The sequence below is a fragment of the Vicugna pacos genome, chromosome 7 (assembly GCF_048564905.1).
Source record: "Vicugna pacos chromosome 7, VicPac4, whole genome shotgun sequence".
NCBI lineage: Eukaryota > Metazoa > Chordata > Mammalia > Artiodactyla > Camelidae > Vicugna > Vicugna pacos.
The window spans coordinates 21,628,774-21,648,158 of record NC_132993.1 but is presented as its reverse complement, the minus strand read 5'-3'; the positions used below and the strand labels follow the sequence as shown (position 1 = coordinate 21,648,158).

Below are 19,385 nucleotides of genomic sequence, written 5' to 3'. Positions count from 1 at the left end.
CAAACTGAGAAATACAGAAGTTTCAAAGTCTGGTAGAATGCTGATTCGCCCACTTCACACATGAGGTATATTAAGGGTTCACCTTTAGCAACAGCCCAATTAGCAGTTGCCGATGCTGCCTGTGTGCGACGCTGTGGATTGTTAGCGGTTGCTATGAGAACCTTCACTTTCCTGACTCATTTTACACTGAACAGTGCAAACAGGCAGAGATTGGAAGGGGAGGGATGATCAGACGGGGAGCCGGCCAGCAGATGAAACTCCGTTCTTGGTTGAATCCCTTTGAATGGTGAGTTCTCAGGACTCATTCTACATCTCCACCTCCTGCCCTCTTGGAGGTTTGTTTCCCCTAAATCTTTAAGAGGTAAAATAGTTTGACCTTTATTTGCATCAAGCTTCAAAGCAGTTCAAGTTCAATACTTAGCAGGAAGATTGCCTTTAATGAGCCAAGTTTAGAGGAGGTGGATCTTAATCTCTTCATGTTTGGAAGGAGATGAGCACACACAGTGAGAAAGGAAGTTTGCAGCTTTAGCTATTGCATTTGAAATGCAACCAGTCTCCCAGCAGCATTTAAAAACAACAGTAACAACAACAAAACTGTGGGTTTCTTTTGCTGTTGTTGATTTGTTTTTTTGAGCATAAAACCGTCTCGTCTATAGCATATGCCCGTTTGTAGAGTCTTGAATTTTAAAAAGCGAAACAAAAGCACCCCTGTACTCAGGTCACTCTGAAGTCCTCTTATCTTTATTTTGAACTTCATCTGAGAAGGAAATTCTTGTTCCAGACCAAGCTCCTTCCCCTTCCTCCGAGCTCCCTCCCTGCTCAAGATTCAGCCCCAGCCCAGGGTGAAGCAGTGAAGCGGTGGTGAAGTGGTGAAGCGTGGGTTAGATTCTCTAAAGAAAGAAGAGGTGCTTCCCTCAGCCTTTGTCAGCGCTAATCGCCAGCTGTGTTTAGCACTCTCTCATTTTGTTTTTTCTCTCCCTTGTTGTTTGGTGGGCCTGGGTTTATGCTGAATTTGAAGATAAAGGGCTCTTCAGTCCCTCCCCTTCCCTCTCAGCCCCCCTCCTCTCACTGCACCTGGAAGAAATTCTTGGTTTGCAATTTGGAGCAGAAACATTATAGGACCTGGAGTCACCAGGACCAGGGTGTGAACTGACCGGCACTGACTGCTTGTTGCTGTGGGTGGTGGTGTCTCCTGAGATCACAGGAGGGCTCCCTGGCTCTTCTGAAAGCTCCTCACTTCCGATGAGTTCTAGCATCGTGCTTCTCAGACTGGTTCATGGGCCTCGAGTAGAGTCAGAGATCTTGCGTTTCTAACAAGTTTCCAGGTGATGCCAGTGCTGCCCGTTCATAGCCCAGTCTCGACTGGAAATGATCTAGGCCACCTTCCTTTTTTTTTTTTTTTTTCCTCCTAGACTTGGGAATTATGAAATCTCCATTGCACACAAAGCCTCAGTGGCTAGAGGACAGGTTTGGGGACTGGTCCCCATCTTGTCTGCATTCCCCCCCACTTGCTAGAAATGTGAAACTCGGAGTTTCCCCCATTTAAAAAAAAATGGGAATGAAATGGTGTTCCTCTGTGACCAGTAAATCATTCCCATGAAGTGCTGCTCATCCAGTAACAAGAAAACCCAAGTGGCCATTTTGAGCCCAGACCTGATACATGATTTGAGTTCCATTCACATAAATGCCACCATCCAGGGAGGCCTCAGCCTTAGGGGATTTTAGGGCAGCGCCTTCTTTCCCATTCATGGAACTGGGACTGTCCTCTCACTGTGACATTCCCTTTCTCCTGCTCACGTTAGCTCTTGCTTGTTGAGGGGTGTGGAGCATCCCTGGCTGGTCTGTCCATGTGGCTGCATCTTCTGGAGCTGGGCTGAATATTTGGGCTGGATATTTTCTACCTTGATGCCTATATTCAGCCCCCTGTGTGGTACAGTAGAGTGGGGCAATTAGCCTCAGGGAAGGGTCCGCACACAATGTGTTCCGTAGCAATGGAAGTTGCCAGTTAAATCTCAGATGTGTATTCTCTTCCAGACCCTTAACATAGACACTGTGTGTGGGAAGGAGTTTGGGAGTGAAGCTAATTTGTTGGGGTCAGAGTGTGATGGTTAAAAGTGGACAGTGGAAATGTGGGGCTGACTTGGTTGAAGAGTGAGCCCACGTTCACGGGACCTTTCACCGGCCCTGGTCCCTCCTTAGTGGTGAGTGTGGGTGAGTGTGCCTCAGGTTTTGTCTTTTATTACTGAAAAAACAAAGGCATGGAGTTCTTTGATTCTTACTTGGCCTTCTTTCAGCCCGTGTGTTGGAAAATCCACATTTGCCACATCGAAGCAGCCGGCTTCTATTCATCCATCTCTTCTCTTTTCCCCAGAGAACTTTGCTGACTCTGGAGTAGAGTAAGCCCTTCCCCTTTATTATGTGTTCCCAGAGTTGCCGAGAGTTCCCTGCCTTATGCTCCCCTGAAGTCCTTAATGAATATAGACCTTCTCCCCTATTGTACCCCACCCAGTGCCTAACAGTCCCTGGCACGTGGTAGGCACTCAAAAAACATCTGTGGACCAGGTGGAAATTCTGTTTACTTTGGGAGCCGTGCATTCTTTGGTGGAAAATAGCGCTAACAGTCTAACATACAAGTTCACCGTATGGCACCCTTTGATCTTCGTTTCTCTTTGCACTCACCTCTAAGATACACGTGGATTTTTGTTCTGTGGTTGTATTCATGGCACAACACGCCTCTGTAAGATTCTCTTGAGACTCTTCTACCTCCAGGAACCAAGACTGTGTATAAATAGAGATCATCACTGGTTTCCAAGGGGCAGGCAACAGCCACAGAAGGTGCAAATTGATGGAACAAGCTCGGGGAACCGGAGAAAGCCAACTTGACTGAGAAACTATTAGCTCTAGGCTGAAAATTAAGAACTCGCAGTTTTCCTGTATCTTTTCAGACCCATGGCCTTCACAGCCTCTGGAGATTCCGAAGCAGATCCATCAGCCACCGAGGAAAGCAGCCCTGTTAGATTTTATGGCTGTTTGCCTTCGCTTTGCATGCTAGTAACTCATCTTTGACATGACAGGCTACAACAATCCAGATTTTTTTCTGAGGTTGATTATCAAAATTGAGAGTGTTAGATACCCAATATTTTGAGGCCCATAATTAACTAGAACATTTTTATTTATGTAGATGCTTGTAAAACATCTTTATCCCTGTATCTTGACCTTTTTTCCTCATATGGGTAATGATCTCACAGATAAGAAAATCCTGCAGTTGAAAAAGAAGGCATCTGTGATGAGGTATTTGACCCACTCTGGCATTTCCTCACCCACCGGCCTCTGAGGTCTGCTCATGGGAGCAGAGGGCCATGTGCTGAGAATGTTCCCTCCCATTGAACTTTTCCTCCTTCGTCTTGACTTCCCACACACAGTTCTCATCCATGATTCCTATTCCAGTGTTTTACAGTTTTGAGTCCATTTCCTCTTTACTTATCCGAGATACTTCTGTGTTTCCTAATTTTTTTTTCTCTCTCCCTCTTCCCGCTAATAGGAAAGGAAGGCGGGCTGGGAGTTTCTTTCTGGGGGGCTGACGAACCAGCGTCTGTGCTCATTGCATTCACGGGGATTACTCACTTAACCTCTCTTAACTCTGTCTGCCTGTGATTTAATTTTGCTGTCATAATGTTCGTTTGGGGGACAGTAAAAGAAACACCAAGGAGAAGTCCTAAATGCTTCAAACGAAATGAAATATTTTCCTCATCCTGTCGGTGAATTCTTTTTACTTAGCTTTGAAGCTATTGGAAAACAAATCTGGTTAATTTTCATTTATTCAGAGGCTGCTTATTCTGTTGGGCAATTATCACTTCCGTCTCTGCTCTCTCTTGCTGCTGCTCTCATCTTAGCCTTTTCACCATTCCTCCTCCACCGAAGAGATGGAGAGGGGAGAGGAAGGAACGTTTAAATAGTAAGTGTTGATACCCCCTTTTTAATTAGATTATTGTGAGGCAGTTACGGAAAAACTTGACAGCAGTGACGTTTGGGAAATGGGATTGACTTTTAGAAATACACTGTCTTATAAGTACCTCTCAGTATTGTAGGCAGAGATGAATTGGCTGATTGATGGAGATGAGAAAGTATGGAGGGCAGCTAGGTGAGTGCCTCTCGATGGAGTGAGTCTGGCACAACCTGCCTTCCCTCCTCTCCCTTTGGCAAACATTTATTGAACTGTGTTCTGGGGACACAGCAGTGAACAAGACTATAGCCCCCCTTCACGGCATGGGTTTTTGCCTGGAGTTGCCGTGAAGATGTTACTCATGGAAATATGAATCTTCACTCCCTGCTAGATGCAGACCATCAGCCTCATGAGAGCCAGGAGCCTTTGTCATCTGAAATGGTCAGTCCTTCCCTCGATTCTGCTTGATTTCTTCTCCATGATGAAGCAGTGGCTCCGGGGAGAGTCATCTCATCCTTCCGTCGCTTATGTCTTCAGCTTTGTCTCTCTTCCCCTGGAAACTCAGTCTCCAGCCATGTGACCACTCTCCAAGAGCTTTGTATTTGTATTGGCAGAAGTTAGGATCTGGAAAGCAATACTTTTTATGGATTAATTGCCGAAGTAATTATATTGTAAAATAATACACATGATTGATACTTAATATATCCCTCTCCGGGGAGCTGGAGAGCTTCATTGATTTGGAGAGATGAGCCAGTTGCTTGTTTAGGAGCAGAGCTTTGTATGAAAAGCCAAATTGATGGCCTGGGCTTAAGGCAGGAGTAGGTGATGGGAGGTGGTTAAAGGCTAACCACCGTAATCATAAAGAGTGCTGCACCGAGAAGGCGCCTACTGGGTACACCCAAGACGTCTCTAAATCTCTAGGGAATGACGGGCAGCAGAGTCAGAGAAGAGGCATCATGGTCTCCTGTTCAGACTCTCGGCTTGATCAGAACGAGCCTCCCTGTACCTGCAGTGGGCTTGTGCAGGTGGAGGATCTCTGACCCTGCCTCCACAGCTGGCACTGGTGTGAAGGACACTGGCCCCAGAGCCGCCGCTCCGCTCAGTAGAGCCTCTCCCTGTGGGCAACATCCACGTAACGAGCATGCATTGTTTACTTTGGTAGTCCCTGAGTTTGCATAATGTGCCTGTTTACCACCTCCTAAAAGCACTTTTCAGCACCTGAGCGAGTAAGGAAGCCCACTAAACCCTGGGCACAGTGGGCTCTTGAAGGCTGTTCCTGCCGCTGCATGTTTATGGACAGAGGCTGGAGTTACGACATTTATCTCTGTTGGTTAGGGCCCTGATATATATCTGCCTGTGTCTCCCAGGGAGAGCGGCACCTTATCTCGAGAGCAAGCGGAGAGAGCACTCCCATCACTCATCCTGCCCCAGTGCGGGGCTCTGTCCCCATCCCAGTCCCTGGGAAGCCACTTCACTCCCTGAGGAGGGTGGCACGTGGTTATACAGACGAGGGAGACTTGGATGGAAATCATCTGGGACTTAAAACAGGAGAAAGGGAAATGCAGGTCCTGATAGCCCTCCTCAAGGAAGCGTCTTCTGACCGCCTTCCTGGCATCCCCTCCCTTTCTCTCTCCTTTTTTTTTCCTTAAAACTGTATAGACTCTTTTTTAAAACAGGGTTGGGTGGTTTCTTTATCTGGTTTTGTTTGTTTGTTTGTTTGTTTCAAAGAAATAACATGGCTGTTGATGATTATGTGAAAATAGAAACATTGAAACATGGGTAATCGCTTTAATCGTCCAAACGTGGCCAGCATTTGCGCCTGACTCCTCTGCTGTTGTGTTCTTACCTCGTCCCTGCCCACTCAGAGAGCCAGGAGAGACCTGGTTTGATCTCCATGTCTTATGCAAGGGCCCTCACTAACTTGGATTAACTTGTCTGTTTCTCTGTCCTTAAAATATAGGACTGGTAAATTTAATGGCGATTAAAATAGAAAAGTGAGTGGAGAGAGAGCTGGACAAAAGACAAGCCAAGTTCTGCTGTTATATTGTCCTTGGTACTGGCCCTTGGGAATCTGTGATTGAGCAGAAATTTAGGACTCTTTTTGAGCTTCTGAGACCAGCCTTTTGGGGACCAACACCCATCCCATTTCTTGGGTGCATTATCAGGAATCTGCACAGTTTGTAGAATCTGTTCATTCTAATCTTCCTTCCCAGACAGGATTCCAGTCTCCTAATGAATCTTCCTGCTTGTGTGCTCATGATCCTTCTGGTCTCTCCGCCTTATAAGAGTCCTTTCTAAAATGCATTTCTGCTCATGGCATTTCCTCTGCTTATAACTTTTCAGTGGTTCTTTTGCCTTCAGAGTAAGGCATTTAAGATTCTTCATGATCTGAGCCTTCTTCATCTTTATATCTTTGTTTCACTGCACCCCCACCAAGCCCTCTTCCTGATCAGAGGCATTTGAAATGTCCAGAACCAGCCATGCTGGCCTGAGGGATTTTTACACATTGTGCTCTCCCAGCTTGGAGTACCTGGCCCCTTCTCTCCTTTCCTCGTCACCCCTTCACCCCAAGAAGCCCAGCTTAGGTATGTACTCTCAAGGAAACCTCAGTGTAGCATCCAGATTATCTGTGTAGACATGTCTGTCTTTTCCACTAGCCTGTGTATTCCTTACTCTTCTCTGGGTGCCCAGTCTTCAGCGCAGTGCTGGGGGTGGAGCAGGTACGTGGTCTGTGCATGCTGAATGAGCAGAGCAGTGTACAAAATTTTCACAGGGTAATCTGCGAGGTCTCTTTTCCCGTCTCCTTCCTCCATGACTGAGGGCTTCCTGCAATGCTGAGCCCAGGTGGCACCCATCAGAGTGTCAAGTCCATTTGGAGAAGATGGTGTGCTTGCTAAATTGGACGAAAATTTTCAAGGTAGCATAGTGAGGACGTGGTTATAGAAGGTGGAAGTTTGTGTGAGAAAGAGTGACCAGGAGGAGCCCCGTGGAGGGCCTGGAGCATCAGCCGAGTCCAGGGGGATGTGTCCTGGTGTGCCAGTGACCATGACTGGCCTGCTGCTGAGTTCTGATGATGGGAACAAACCATGACTTGGGACAGGTCACCTCCTCATCCCCGGCCTGAGCGCTCCACTCCACACGCTTTGATGGTGCGTGTGTGTCTGTGCACGTGTGTGTGCTTTGGGGGCAACTTCTCCCTGGCACTTTCTCCCTTACTTTGGTTATTTTACCACGTATCACTCGTCACCTCCTGTCACACTATACACTTTACTTGTTTAATATCTTTTCCCTCTACTTATAATGTAAGGTCCATGAAGGTGGGGATTTCTTTCTGCTTCATGTGCTGTGATAGAGGGAAACGTAGCACCTGGAATATTGCTGAGTTCATAGTGGGCCTTAAATCAATAAGGACCATTTCCCTGAACAAGGAAACTCTACATGAGAGGCCATATAGAAACCTAGCATTTACCAGTCTGTTCATTGTTGAGCAGCCAGGGGAACTGGAAATACGTCATTAAAATGCATGATCCTATAGTTCTACCCCCAGCTCCCCTAAAAGTAAGTCCAGGTATAGTTTTTCATCAAAGGTATCTTAACCACGTTGTCCCTGCTGCTTCTGAGCCAACGGAATGGAGAGGTGACAGTGTAGGACCACACAGTGTAGGACACAGTGTAGCATCGTGTCTGGGCCCAGTGGTAATACACTGTCCTCTCCTGCTGAGGTTCTCAGCATCCTGGTGGAGCCTTGTCCTGGTGGAGCCCCAGCCTTGAGGCACTGGTCCTGCGTAGGTGGCAGCCGATGAGACGGCCATTTCATTGTGAAAATGCCGTTGACAAATTGAAACTCGTTCCCTCATCTTGTTCTGATGCCACAGCTGCCATCTCGATTTAAAACCGGGACTGAGAATATGACCTCCTAAGTGTCTGCATCTGACCATCCTGTTCCATGGAAGGCTGTTGTATCTGTTCCACTTGGCCTGTACCTTTTAAACAGCAGCAAGATCATGGGCTTGTCCTTGCCGGTCTTGGTGGTGTAGTCAGAGGATCATCCAGAAAAGGATTGCTCAGGATTCTTACTAAGAACTGTGTGATGAGAGGATGGCTGCAGTTAATTGGGTTGTGATCAGCAAGTGTTCGGCTGCTTCTGCAGCTCGTGCAGGCATCTGTGTTAAAGGCTGGGGGGTGGACAGGAGGGTACACGGTGAACCGAGAGACCCCAGAATCTGCTGAAAGGCCAGTAGTGTGAGGCCAGTCCAGTCCAGATCAAAGGTTCAGATTGCCTTTTAGAAGTTTCCTCCCTATCAAATCACACTGGTCTTTGCTGCGCAGGGGTTGAGGTCAAAAAGGATTCTGAATTACGGTAGTAGGCACTTAACTGTGTACCAACACTGGTAGGTGCTTATTAAATAGTAAATTATCTGATTTAACATGAATAATAACCCTATAATGCATTTTAGCTTTTCACCCTATTTCTTAGATGAGGATACTGATACCAGTTGGCTGTGTAAATTGCACACCTGGAATTAATCAGGGCATGGCAGCATGGCCATGTGTGGTGGCTCTGAGAAGAAGAAATAGGACAGGACTAACCCTGAAGCCCTTTACTCCTCAAGTGTCAGGGTTGGTGGGCATGGTAACAATCCCGTCAGCCTGGGGTTCCAGTTTCCCATAGAGATTCAAGTCTGTGTGAAGCCCCTGGATAAATGTAACTCATTGTCTTAGACTGGCTACTCTACCTCGTTTTCTCCATCCGTAAGTATCCAGAGTGCCTTCTCCTGTTCTCCGGACCTCTGTCTGCTCTGCTGTGAAAGAGGCAAGCAGGGCTTCTGGCCACCACAGTCGCCCCTCCCACCTTCCCCTAGCCTGTCCCAAATGCATTAGGCTCAGCATCCCAGAGGCAGCATGCAGGGGTACAGACTGGAACTTCTTGGCTACCTGGATGCTCTGCACACGCAGGGAATCAGACCAGAGGTGTGAGTTGAGGGTACGGGGATGGAGACAGTGTGCAGCACACTGGCGTGTTTGCTGATTACCATCTTACTACAGTTCTACGGCAGTGTTAAATGAGCCAATTAATAAAAATGAATGTACCGTTGGAAGCTACATTTGTGTGGGGCTCTCTGTTGTTGTTGTTGTTGTTAAACTGGCTAATTTAACACCATCCTAGAATGGTAGTGATTGTAACAGCAGCTGCCCACAAGTTCAGGAGGAGGTGGGGGCGATTCCCTCCAGAGCTTCCCCAGACATTGCTGGTTGCCCTGTCCTGGTTCTGTGAGGAAATGGGATGAACAGTACCTAGACAGGGGCAGGCAGTGGCCCTGGGGACTCTGCTTCATGGTCATGGGGATACCACTGAGTTGTTTGTCCCTAGCAGACAAAGTTGCAGTCATTTTTATGTACACATTTCTACACAGGTAGCTGTCTGTGTATTTATACATTCCCGGTTGCCATTCTAGCAGTGGCTTTGCATTTCACTCAGAGTAAAAGCTGGAGTTCTTACTGTGGCCTTCGAGTGTGTCCTGTCCACCCCTCCACAACGTATGTATTGCTAATGTGTGCCGCTATGCTTGGCATATAGTAAGTGCTTGGTAAATACTTGCTGATGGATGCATTCCAGCCAATAGCCACAGTGTTGGCCTGTGATGTGGAGATCTACAAAGGTGTGTTGGCAGCCATGTTGTGAGTGTAGATTTTCATTTTATCTCAGTACTTGGCAGACATCAGCCAACAGGGGAGTTTGTTCATGTTCTTCCTCGAGTTTCTTCCCCCCCCCCCCCCAGTCTGCTATCTGCTCCCACTCAGGTGGAGAGGGAAGTAGAAAGCGATCTGCCCCTCTGGCTGCCTCGCGTTTGTCCTCTGGGACTGCCTGGGTGGGAAGAGAAGGGCCAATAGGGTCTTTGCTTCTGTGGCTTCCTCCTTTTCCAGTCCCACATGACAGGATCTGTGCCAATACCATGATTGTTGGCAGACGCACCCTGTTTTTCACCACTTTCTAGAATGGATCCTCATATACCCTCAGGGCGTAGGCTCTTTGTGAGACGCGTGGTGTGGGGCTGCCCAGGTGAGCGTCACTAAGTACCATGAGCCACTCCCCTCCTTCCAGCCATTGCAATAACCAAAAATGTTCCCCGCCTATTTTCAAACTCCCTTTGGGGGTTGATACTGCTCCTGATTACAACCACTAATCTCTAGTAGAAGAAGAAAGAAAACATCCTATTACAGTTATCTAGAAAATGGGATGGAGTGCAGAAGTTTTGCTGAGCATCATAACTTTTTTTGAGGCCCCAGCCAAGGTTAAGTAAAGATGAATTAATAACGAAATCAAATCAGCCTGCTTATATGACTTACTCCATTTAGCTCTGTTCTACAGCCCCAGGGGTATCAGTTGCTAAGAAAATAGACATTAAAGCTGAATTCACCATGATCCTTCTGTGTTGATCTGTGCAGAAAAATAGACCATGTTGCCATCTATACTCACATCTCCTCTGAGTTATATTTTAGGAGGGGGATTAGGACCAGACTCAGGGAGCCTTTAAGGGATTAGATCAGATGCTGCAGTGTTACAGTGAAATTGGAATGAAAGCTCAACTTCTGCAAGGTTCAATTCTAGCCTGCCAGCTGTCCAGAAACATCCTGGAATGAAGCTTAGGGGAATCCCAAGAGAAGTTAGGTCTTGGAGAAGAGTTTTCTAGAGCCAGATGTGTCCATTCCTTCCCTAGTGGACTTGGGAGGTGTAGACAGAGGTGCCTCAAACCATAAAAAGTCAGCTTTCCTTCTTCCTGCCAAGAGAGGGCATTCATTAAATGCATCCCTGTTCTTCGGACCATGTAAACCCCCTCAAACCTGTGGCCAGGTTTTTTCCACAGCTGTAGCATTCTATCCAGATAGTTACTGAATTTGTGGATAATGTAAAGTAGGTGCCTGCCTGCTTTGCAGAATTAAACTGCCTGCTAGAGTGATTAAGAAGCATGGAGTTGTGACCTATTGCCCAAGTATCTAAGTGTATTTCTAAAATCTTGATATAGTCAATCAGTGGCCTTTTTTTTTCATACAGTAACTATGAACTATTGTGTTTACTTATGTTTCTCCTTTCTTTCTTTCTTCTTTTTTCTTTCAAACAAATGAAGCTACATGATCATGAGGTCTGGATTCAGACATCTTCATTTTGAGCTGCTTGAAAAGCAAGCTGAAACATGAGACAAGAAGAAACCTTAGGAGTGATAGCAAAACAAATAAAAATTAAATTCTTTGATTGTGTGTTTGCCACTGTACCAAACACGTGCGAAAAGAACTCCTTTTCAAGAAGGAAAAACCTAAAACCAACACAACCAAAATTTAAATACCACTTCTGCCATGTGAAATTGTCTAATCAGCCTCATTTTCTTCTATTGACATCATCATCTACTGTTTGTTCTGTTGCTTCATTTTTAGTATCTTTCTGGGCTTATGAAAGCAGAAAGATTGCCTGGGTTGGAACAAGTCTCTCTACCATTTCCTATGTGTCCGTTCTCAACCAAAATAAATCAGTGCAAATGCCAATGTCCGCTCCTTACCAGGCCTTTGAGACCTACTTGGAAGAGAAAGGGTATATGGTACCAAGCTAGCTGAAATCAACAAACAGGGCATCCTACAACAATAGTGTTGCCCTTTGGAAACAGAAAGGGCGCCTTTCTTAGCATTCCCTTTGAGAGCTGGTTGGCCTGACCGCTCTCATTATGTAACCTGTGAGTTGCAATGATTTGATCAGCATATTAGGATCGTTTTGATTAACTCTTAGGATTTATTAAGAGAGTATAAATGTAGGATAACTACATTGGTGCACATTATTTATGCCTTTTCCTGTTATTATTTAAAAGAAAAAGTAATCTCAGAGTTCTAATGTAAAGCCGAAGTACTCTTTGCATTAAGGAACTTGATGGATTTTCTCACTACTTCGAATTGCGGTGCTTGAAGGAAGTTGGGGAATGGGAATGAATATAGTCAAATAAATTAAGTCTTGAAACCCAAATAGTGCTGTGTAAGCAAGCTGACTGCAAATCAAACAGAAGTGTTTGCTAAAGAATACGTGATCTTAGTTGAGGCTGAGCAGAACCAGCCTCTTTGTACATATGTGTATGTTTCTCTTGACATGTGCAAAGACTTGTTGCATTTCCATTCCTGTGGCCTCAGATCTCTTTGGCAAAAAGTATCATCCATCTATGATGAAGAAAACACACAGAGCAGATTTCCCCAAATGACAAAGAATAATCTTTATCAAATGTAGACGAGCCTGTTGGCAAACAGTAGGTGGGACTTGGATTGGTTTTCTAGCTTCAAGGAGTCCCAGATTTCCTATGTTTTTGTTTGTTTGTTTAATGTGATTGTTATTAACATTGTTCTGGCTAGCACATGCCATTCCTGGAAGGCTGGGTCACAGGGTGGATAACTCCATCCAGCTCAGCGTGTTCATTCGTTCTTCAGCCCCATCCTGCAGGCAGCTTCCACAGCCTCTCTGGAGCAAGTGTTGGCAACTCCCTAGCTTCTCATTTTACAGATGAGGAAGCAGAGGCACAAAAAAGTGGAGTGACATCATCATGATTGCAAGCTGTATTCTTGGTAAAGCAGGGACTTCCTCCCACGGACTTGGAGCTCCACAGCTTGCTCTCTGGCATAGCTTGTGTTTTGGGGAGGGTAAGAACTTTTTCGTGTACAATTTTACTTATTTATTGGGGGGGGGGGTAATTCGGTTATTTATTTTTAGTGGAAGTACTAGGAATTGAACCCAGGACCTTCTGTGTGCTAAGCACATACTCTGCTGCTGAGCTATATCCTCCCCTTGGTATAGCTTGTTCTCAGCTGACCTTAATTGAAGAGATTGCTCCCAACTCAGAGCCAAACCTACTTTAAGCATCAGTTCAAATGACACTGTGATCTCTTGGAGTCTATGGAAAAGTTTGGAGTAGAGTGTATTTTCCTCCTTAGAACTCATGTCAAATCTACAACTACTTTTTAGCATATTCTGATGATTGCATTCCATTTGATCTATTTTTCTCTAAGTTGTTCAGCAGCCGTAGGCCAAAATCATTATGTTCTGACCTGAACCAGGAGACAGAGGCAGCTAGCTTGGAAACTGAGATGCAAAGCATGTGCCTGGTGCAGCAGGTTGCTCGCTCTGGGTGAGAGTAGGTGATGGGTGAGGGAGTCTCGGGAGGTGAGGCTGAGTTGTCTGTTTCCCAACAGGGGGCAATAGTGGCATTTTGGGTAGCACTTTTCTTTCGTCTGGACTTCCCTTGAATTGCAGGATATTTAGCATCTTAGCTCCCTCCCGAATGCCTTAGCACCTTCTCCCAGCGGAAACATTGGAAGCATCAATAACGCACCCCCACAGTTTTCCCGACGCTCCCAGGTGGTGGTGCACAGTCCCGAGTGAGAGATCTTTTCGTTGGTAGCAGTGTTGGAGAAGGAAGATGGGAACATTGGAAAATAGTTTTCCTTCTTGAGGAGTCGACATTCTCCTTTCCAGCAGGATCATCCAGAAGGAGAGCTCTCGTGCTGCCCAATGCCCATGCACGAGTAAGTGGTAGGAGCGAGGCTGGTGGCGGAAAGTGTGCTAACATCACAATGGGAAAAATCAGCAAAGAATATCTTTTCTGCTTTCATGTAATTATCACTTGTTGCCATCCATGCTGTTTCTTTCTGGGAGCATAAGTAACAGCAGCTTGATTTACTCCCTTCTTGAATCCCCAGCTGTTGTCTGTTCTTCATGCTTCACCAGCCTCAGTGAGAAATAAGTCCTGGCATCTAGGAGATGAGGCCATTTCTTCCTAATCAGCACCCTGCCCCTCCTGGCGGATCCTTACTCCTGCCATGCTCTTTATACTCAGAAGCATTAGTGTTATGTTGTACTTTTCCTGTAGTATCTTTTTACTTCTTGGTGTGGTAACTCTGCATTTGCTTGGAAACCAAAAGTTCCTAAAAATATTGGCCAGAGTTCCAGTGGTATTTTGGGGGTCGTTGGATCTGCCATCAAGCAGTGATTTTCGACCATGGTTAAATATACTGAAATGGTTAAATACACCAACTATATCAGGACAATTATCCTCTAAAAGGATAAACTCATATAATAATACATACTTTTCAGTGTTTTCATGTACTTCCCCCCCCCCCATGCTTATGACCACGCTGTGAGGTAGGAAAGGCTATTGTTATTGCCATTTAACAAGTGAAAACACTGAGACTCAGAAAACTTGTTACTTGGCCAAGGTCACAAAGCTTAATTAAGGATGGAACTGGCACTTAGTACTCCACCATTTCCTCCTTCTCCTTTTCAGAGGAGACCAATTTGATTTGTCCTCTTTGGATGTCAGAACAATGATTCTTTTTTTAAAAGAATATTTTAAGCTTTTCAATTCCTATCTTCTATTGAGACAAGTTCTTTATTCTTCTGCCAACGAAATGTAACCTCCTGTCAATCAGATATCTCTGTCCCCCTTTAACCCACTCTGCTCTTGGTTTTGAAAGTTGTCTCAGTAACACAGACCTGCAGTCACTGGTGCCTGATGGATGTATGTAATGTGAGGAAAAGCTGTTTCCTTAATAGTGGGAAGTTAAAGATTTCTTAAAATGCTAACCAATTAGGAGTCCACTTTTTACTTTCAGCTCCCTTTGAATTTCTCTGCAGAGGATTGGTGATTAGACAATGACAGAGGGAAGAAGAGAGCTGTGATAATAGCTGTGGTTTTCATATAGATCATAATTTTAACTAAAAAGAAATCTGATATCATGAAAAGCTGCGTTTAGATAGTAAATATGCACACGGTGTTGGAGTCATTCTTACCTTTTTTGATTCTGAAATTATAAAAATTTGTTGGGAGAAAGAATGCATAGGAAGCAGTCCTGCTTTGCTAATCAGCCAGTACTTTTTCTGACTTAGAAGTCAGTGTAGTAGGAAGGTGTGGCATTGTGCTTTCCGAGGGCTAATACATCCACTCTCACATATATCCTGACCCAGGCTGCGGTTCTCAGAAGGAACTCAAGAGCCCTGCACATCTGTCGAGGACTTTGCTCTTGCTCCGCCCTCCCAGTTGCCTTGTGTAGCAGCCTTCTGCCGGCATGGACATGGGAGTATCAGTGAAGAAGCCCCTGCTGTTGCTCGATGTGTGTTCCTCTGGCCAGTCGTTGTTTATTCTTGAAGGGCAATCTCTAGGGTTGACTCCTCTACAAAGCCTTAACCCCCTCTGTGTTCCCATGGCATCCTCTGCTGCCTCTGTCATTGCGTGATCCTTGTAACCACATTGTCATTGCATTGCCTTGCGACTGTTTCTTTGTCTGGAGCTTTGACACTTGGGACATGGTAGAAACTCTGTACACAGTGGGGTATTGACCTACTGTTCAACCTATCTGACCTCTGTGTCCCTAGGAAGTGCGTCGTTGTGGCCTGTCCGTTTCTCTAGCCTGTCGCCGTGAGCACCTTAAACCAGAGAGGGAGGAGGGCGTGCAGAGCATGTTCTTCTACCGCACATCCAGGCAGAACCTGTAGTCTCATGCAGCACGGAGGCATGTAGGAAAAAGAAAGTGTTCTAAGAGACAGTGCTTGGTGTGTGCTGCTGGCTTCACTCCATCAAATGTAAAATGATGGAAGTGGACAAAGATAATCTCAAGGATCTCTTAATGACTCCAGTTTTGGGATTCTGTGAAATAGTCTGTGAATTTAGGGAAACACTTTAGTGAATTCATAACAAATACAGGTTTCTGTCTCCGAGGGATAGGCTCAACTACTGAATCTGCCATTTATAAACCCTGTTACCTAGGACCAGCTATTTAACCTGTCTTTGCTGTGGTTCTCTCATCTGTAAATTAGGAGTGTTCTGTGTATTGAATAGCATGATAAAAGTTTTTCAGAAGTACTTAAGCCAGTGCTTAACCACAACAGAAAGAAGTTAGCACTCAAATTACGGTAGTTGTTATTAATAGATGTCAAAAAACCTTTCAAATAGATGTAAACCTAGCTATGATAATGCCAACTACTTCCTAGTATCTTTTCTAAACACCAGCATAGCCCATCAGATTATCTGTCCACTCAGGAAAAGACGTCCAAAAACACTCCCGTAGGCTAAACCAGGACGCTGGGCAACGTGGGTGAGATGAGGTGCATTCAGCCTGAGCTGATAGGATTCAACTGGCTGTCAAAAGATACGACTTATAATCTGTGCCTGCTGACCAAACTGGCAGGTGACCTTGTGTAGGTCATTTAACTTCTCTGATTTCCCATCCCATCCCCTGTAAAAAAATCAGCAGTTTCTAAGGTTCTTTCCAGCTGTAAATGTGATTCTGTGAATGCTAACATGACGCATGTCAATGTCCTTACGGTCATCTCCTTTTGTGTTTTAGGCTGGGAACCTGGGAAAGATAGGCAGTGTGATTGTCTTCTCCAAGTTTTCCTTGAGGTTCTGTGTGTTACAGAGTTGTAGTCAATGCACGTGTTTTCTAGGTCCTTTATGCATGAACTCAGATTAAACCATGGCCCCCACCCCAATCTACTGTTGACCATTGGATGTTACCCCTTTTCCGTGTTATCTTGTTAACTTTGACCTCTGACTCTTGCTTCATTGAGTCTTTTTGTAATTGTTCTCTCATCTGATATATATTAGGTAAGCAGGTCTTCAGTGTCTTCATCATAAAAGCAATGAATTTAAGTGCTCTGATTCATTCATTCCTTCAACAGTCTTCACTGCACTTTTGTCTAGCTCAGGCCATCCTTTGCAGTGAGATTTAATGGCTGGGATTCAGCTGAGTTGTTTAGATGTCACTTCCCTACCCTGTAGCTCAGTTTCTTTGCTCATGAGGGTGAACACCAGCCTTTTTCTACATCTGAGAAAACTGTAGGCCTTCTCTCCAGAAAATGCCAGATACGGCGATGAGAAAAAGGGTGGAAGCCAAGAAAGTGGGTGGTGGGTAGGAGGGAGCTTGTAAAAACAAAACAAAACATTGTTACTCAAAATGGCAGGTAGTTTCATATGGATATTATGTCTCCTGTAAGAGCGACAGTGGTTACAGATTAGTTTGGAAAGGCAGATTCCTCAGTCTTTGAGGGGCCCTGGGTCTGCAAGGCTGTGTAGATTTTACCTCATGGAGAAGTTTATGATGACTTTGAGTCACGGGCATTCTTAGTGAAAGAGGAATCTGAAGAGGGCTATCAGTTTTCTCTTCAGAGAACACGTGTCCACACAAAGATTTCATTCAGTTCCACTGGCCCGTCCTTAACACTGCCCCATGCCCCACCTCCCCCAGGTTAGGAACTCCCAAGATTGGTAACAGGAAGCAATGAATGATGAGTTACACGTTATGTCATTTTTCTAAAATTTACGTATGACTGTTAACATAGTAAAATACATACATCTTAAATATACAGCTTGATTAATTTTTATATGGCTATAAAAATACACATATAGCTCCAAGTTACCACTACCCACATCAAGATAATAGAATATTTCTAGCATCCCAGCAGGCTTCTTTGTGGCCTGCCCCTTGAAGATAACCCATATTTTGACTTCTGTGGCCATAGATTAGCTTTGCCTGTCTTGGACTCCATGCCTGGAATCATAATCTTGTTTTACCCAACTTTATCTTACCCAGCTTTTGTCTGAGATTTATCTGTGTGGTTAGATACTGTGGAAGTCCCTCCTTTTTTGTTGCATTATCTATTTTTCAAAAAATTACTTTTACAACACTACGAAGACCAGATGGGGAGGATCCAAACTGAAGTCAGGAAGCTTGGATAGGAGGAAGCCTAAACTAGGCTCCAGAGTGGGAATGAAGAGGAAAGAACGAGTCTGTTTAGGAGGGCTCTCGTCTACAATGTTGTTGGCTATTTGATAACAGAGGATGGGGAGAAGACAGTTCACTTTTCTAGCTGATAAATAATAGAACATTTGCAAGGAGAAGGTTATTGGGTCGCTTTTAAGACCTTGAATGTTAGATGCCTATGGATTTTTGCAGTTCCAGCTGAATTCAGCAGAAAGGTTGGTTTCATCTCAAAGATGAAAACTTTGAGAGTCACCAGTTTATAATGGGATGTAAAGCACGAAGAGTGAGTGGGATTGCCTAGGAGTGTGGTTTGGAGGAGGAAGCAGCTGTGAAACCGCGAGGTTAAGGAGCGGTCAGGAGGAGAGCTTCTGAGAGCTGAGACTTGGATTAATGGGGAGGGGCGGGCAGGACAGAGGGTTTACGGAGACACCAAGCCAAGGTCAGCGTGTGTGGCACACTCCTTAGATTTGGGAGGAGGCTTCAGAGTGCTTAAGGAGAGGTGTGCGGTAGCGCCTCTCCCCCTCCTGTATGTTGTGTTAGTCTGTGTATGCGCCTGTCATCCCCACTGAACTGTGTGCGTCCTCCAAGGAGAGGCGCCATGTGCTTTCACCTCCTCATTGCTTTCCAGAATCTAGCAGAGTCTGTTTCAGCTCACTAAATGCTCACTGAATGTCCAGGCGGCCCTTCTTTCTTAGGCAGCCCTGACTCGGATGACCTTCCCTGTAGTGACCACCTGAGTCTCGGGTCTCTTTGGCCGAAGGAGCTTGGGCACGGTCGCCAGGCTGTGTGCCCACCCGTGGGCCGGGAGCGGGGATGGGTGCAGAGCCTGGCGGGCAGCAGGCAGCGCCGCCCTCTGGGAACGCCTTCCTCTCCCAGCAGGCAAGGTGGCTCCTTCAGTTACATAAGATGTGTGTGTTCCGGCGGGGACGAGCTGCCTGAGTGAGTGTTTAGCAGAAATGATTTGTGTGGAGTTATTTTGAGACCCCACGGGAGGGAACGGCAGCCAAACTCTGCAGTATTTTAAACCGCATCACTCATCTACAAAGATTAATGCATTACAGAGCCTCAGCCAGAACATTGGTAACAAGGAAACAGGAACCTGAGGGTCCTGTCAGATTGTAAATGCCAGTTCTCCTGGTCCATTCAAGGTGTCTTCAGTGGTTTGGGTTCTCCCAAACGTACTCCTTTGATCCTGTCTGCCCTGAGGGCTGGAAGTGACCGTGCTGGTTTCCTTCTGTGAGGTTGGCCTGGGTCACACTGCAGTAGCAGTTTAGCTATGTCCTTGTTGGCTGTACAGGAAGGGAATTGGCCTTCTAAGAGCTAGGGAAGGGAGCCCCTTTTGTGGTCCCCACATACATCATTTATTGGTTGGGCTCCTTGAGATCCAGGCTGCTCAGGAGAAATCCCCCCACCCACTTCCAGAGCATTCATCTATCTCCTGACTTGAGCATGAACAGCTGTCTAAGGGTGAGTGAATTGCAGAATATAGAGTTTTCCACTTTAGTGACATTAGGGGAGACAGCCTTCACATGAAACACTTCTCTTGTTTTTTGTTTTTCTCTTGGCTGTTATGCTGTGAAATTTGCCTCCTCGCTCCCCCACCCTCTCACCAACAGCTGTCCTCTTTGCCATTCAGGAGCTGATGTCTCCCTCGGAT

At 45.7% G+C, this 19,385-nt stretch overlaps 1 protein-coding gene across 1 annotated transcript in view; it reads left to right on the top strand.

Annotated features, from left to right (window-relative positions):
• Nucleotides 1–19,385, top strand: part of SND1 (staphylococcal nuclease and tudor domain containing 1) — a 379,404-nt gene that overhangs the window by 250,891 nt on the left and 109,128 nt on the right. The window lies entirely within an intron of this gene.